General features: G+C 41.1%; 1 long non-coding RNA gene across 1 annotated transcript; it reads right to left on the reverse strand.

The window, feature by feature from the left end:
- Window positions 1-466: 466 nt before the first annotated feature.
- LOC109772034 (uncharacterized) lies at window positions 467-2,050 on the reverse strand. The gene is made up of 3 exons (XR_002235015.4): window positions 1,365-2,050; window positions 1,163-1,269; window positions 467-1,079 (listed from the first exon to the last, which is right to left on the reverse strand). It is a non-coding gene; the product is annotated as an uncharacterized lncRNA (long non-coding RNA).
- Between the last annotated feature and the right edge of the window lie 1,501 nt (window positions 2,051-3,551).

Genomic DNA, 3,551 nt, shown 5'->3' on the forward strand with positions numbered 1-3,551 from the left:
CCACGGAGTTTCAAAAATTTATGGATGATTCATATGTCAGTGTTGACTTGGATGACAACCTGTGCCGGCTCCACGGAGGAATCTTGGTGGTGGTTCAGTAGCAAAGTTGTAGGATGCGTTCATCGAGAGGAGCTCGGTTATAGGATAGGATCAAAGACAACCCAGGTGAAGATGGTGCCGAATGCAGTCCGCAACCCACATCAACCCATGCGCTAGAACTGGATAGCTACCTTCAGGGACAGAATATATTATTGTTTGGTTATTTTCTGTTTTAGTTTGTCGTGAAAATTTGAATAATTTGAGTATCATTCTATCTTTCAATCATTCTAATCATCTTTGAGAAATTGTGATCAAACTATGCAATAGAGGAACCAATTCAAAAGAACTTTTCACTTATGCTTTCCAACCATTTAAAATAAGCATGTGTGCATCAAATTATTTAATGGTGTGTGGGCCAACTCATTAATTTTCTAGAAGAGAAAGGCTCGCACTTCTCAATATTCATAATTTCAAGATATGAAAACCTTGCACGCACAAATGCGCGTCTCAAATTCAACAAATATATGAACAATAATACAATATACACTTGACTATAAACAAATAAACTTCACTTCATGACAGCCTGATCCTTCCAGCCCAGCTTCCAGGGTTTCCACCCCTCCCACCACGTACGCTTCCCCCTCCCCCCTCTGAACTTTTTTGTTTTCTCCCCTCCCCTTCTGCAAAACAAAATGGTTTGTCCCATGCATGTTCACCATTGATGCTGGAAATAAGGCCCACTCATGCATGCACACAAACACAAGGAAGCCCCCGGCCAACCCAGAAAGGAAATTTTGCCCACACACTCCGCAGGCGACCTCGTCTAATCTCGCCACCACTCCATCTCCTCCGATGGTCATTATCCACCTTCCCATCCCTCGCCACCCCAAATCCCCCATCCCTGCACCACTTTTGTAGACAGCTTTTGTCATCACCACCTTCATCGATGGCCTCCTCACTGCCACTGCAGCGCGATGCCTTGCCATCATCTCCATGCCCCCATCAGTTGTGTCCACTAATCAAATAGTGGGACCTACAAACTGATTATACACTAAAAAACTTAGTAAGCGAGATCAGTGCAAACCCAAACCAGATTCACCAAACTAAACAAAATATAACTCACAGGCAAAGAAGGGTGCCTCCGCATCAATTCCATAGTCACACGATAGACAACATATGTAGATTTCCGATCAGATGAGTAGACACTGTTGCGAACCTCCCCAGACCATTCTGCAAAGGTTTACAAAATGGTAGACGGAAAACTGGAAATGCATTTTAAGTCCTCGTAGACAGGACATATAGATATAATATGTCCAGAAACTTACCTGGAGCGTGTACACCAAAATTTTGTTAGCAACGCACCTGTAGAAGGCATAAAAAATGAGGACAAAAAACACAAGATTAAAAAATACATATACAGCTTGTATGTTCATGATCATGTGAACAGAAGCAATTTTGAAAAATAAACGAAAAAATGACAGGTTAAATTAGTCTACCGAGCAGGAGGCCAAACAGAAACCCTGAATATGTAAGTTGACATTATGTTTCTATAGAGAAGAGATACATATATAAAAAAGATACATCAGCATGCATTTCACAACGAGGCAAAAACCCAGTCACATCTTACTATTAATCTGTGCACAAATAATCTTCAATAAGAAAGAGCAAACGACCAAGATTCTTTTGACAAATATTTAGGGTGTACAAAGTCGAACACTGATTTTACTACCATTTTACATTTTCATCATCAGTCCTGCAAACTAAGTGTACATCTGTTCTTTTCACATACAACATTATAAGAAGAATCACAAATTCGCAAAACATGAGCTGAAGCGTTATAACCGGAAGTAAATAAAACATTAATGGTGATGTATATACTTGTTCTACGCTCTTCACAACACAGGAGGCATGTCTCCTTCAAAAAGCTGCTTACTTCTACTTGAGTTTCAACATGTTTTTTATCAGTAGTAAGATATTTCATATCTCAACAGATGTTGATTTTAACAATATCAAAAAAGGTGTATATGGACTGGTAATAAAACTGCAGCAATATGGAGTAAAATAGATTTACTGGTTTCAGTCAAGCTGCTCCTAAAGAAAGGAAGTCCATATATTTACTGGCATTGCATAGTAAGGGTGATGACTTATTTGCTGTTGGCTTGGAGGCTGTGACCTCCCTTCCTCTCCTCGTTTATTCCAAATTCCACCCCCCCCCCCCCCCCCCTTTGGTTTCCTTTGAGCTCCTCCACCCTTTCCTTTTCCTCTTCATCATTCAGCAGCAAAGCAGCAGAGTTTGAGATGCATCAGACATTTAGAAAGTAACTTTGAAACTTCATTTTCTTTTCAATACTCTGGAACTTGATCGCAGGCCAAGGCATATATGCATGTGTTGAACCATCCAGCTAACAAGTGAGGGCTACATATTGAAAAAATTACTTAACAAAATTGTCTATCAAGAACAGGAAACTGCAATGGTTAAGCTTCTGCAGTGAAAACACATCTTAAAAGACACTAATCGTTATGATTTAACATTGAACAGAAACCATCAAATGTGTTGGCATGCTACCAATTGAAATGGGTTCTGCCCCCATAACACAGGATCACGAGATGAGTTGCATACTACTGTGATGTCAATTTCCAAAACAATAGTCATGATTTGCGATGTTTACTAATACAGCTTGCATAGGTGTAACTTCTCATAGTGATGGCCATAATGGAATTGAAGTTGCACGGACTAAATGATGAACTCAATCAGTATTGATAATAGTATATGATCTTTATACAAACATAGTTTGGATTTGTATAATTACTTCCTTCCATGTAGTAGAGCTGGCCTGACCAATAATCACCACGTACTCCTGCAGTTTTTTCAACCTAGAAAATACAGTGCCCACATGTAGGAAGGAGACTCAGAGAAGTAGTTACCTATAGCTGCATGCGAAGAAGATGCAAGCATCCACCTGTCTATGTGGATCTTGCACTTGGGGAAGGATTGCAACATTGGACGTAGAACATTCTGTTGCAAAGTTTTTTTTGCGGGTATGTGGATTCTGTTGCAAAGTTACACAGGGGATTCCACCTTTTGTTACCTGTGTGTCAGCAACCTCGAACACAAACTCCATTGCATGATTTATTCCTTCTGTAGAACACGTACACAACAAATACACTTTCATCCAATTCGGGGAAGAGATCACAATGCTTACATCTTGCCATAGGATGGTGGCAAGAAGAGGCTATCGAGGATCCTTGGAGAGGAGAAAGACGATCGAGGGCGACTACATCACTCATTTGGTGGAGAGAAAATCGGAAACGGCAGATTTGGTGGAGAGAAAAACAGAAACAGCAGGCGAGGGACGATTCCTTCCAATCGTGCGCGAATAGGGGTGGGACGGAACGATTGAGACGAACGAACGAAACGAAACGACTACCAAACCGACCATCATGACCGTGGACGTGGTGACCATGGTCGTAGAGTTCGATAGCGGTGGACCTGGAGCTCCTGATGGCGGTCC

Source organism: Aegilops tauschii, chromosome 5 (genome assembly GCF_002575655.3).
Source record: "Aegilops tauschii subsp. strangulata cultivar AL8/78 chromosome 5, Aet v6.0, whole genome shotgun sequence".
In the NCBI taxonomy this organism is placed as follows: Eukaryota; Viridiplantae; Streptophyta; class Magnoliopsida; order Poales; family Poaceae; genus Aegilops; species Aegilops tauschii.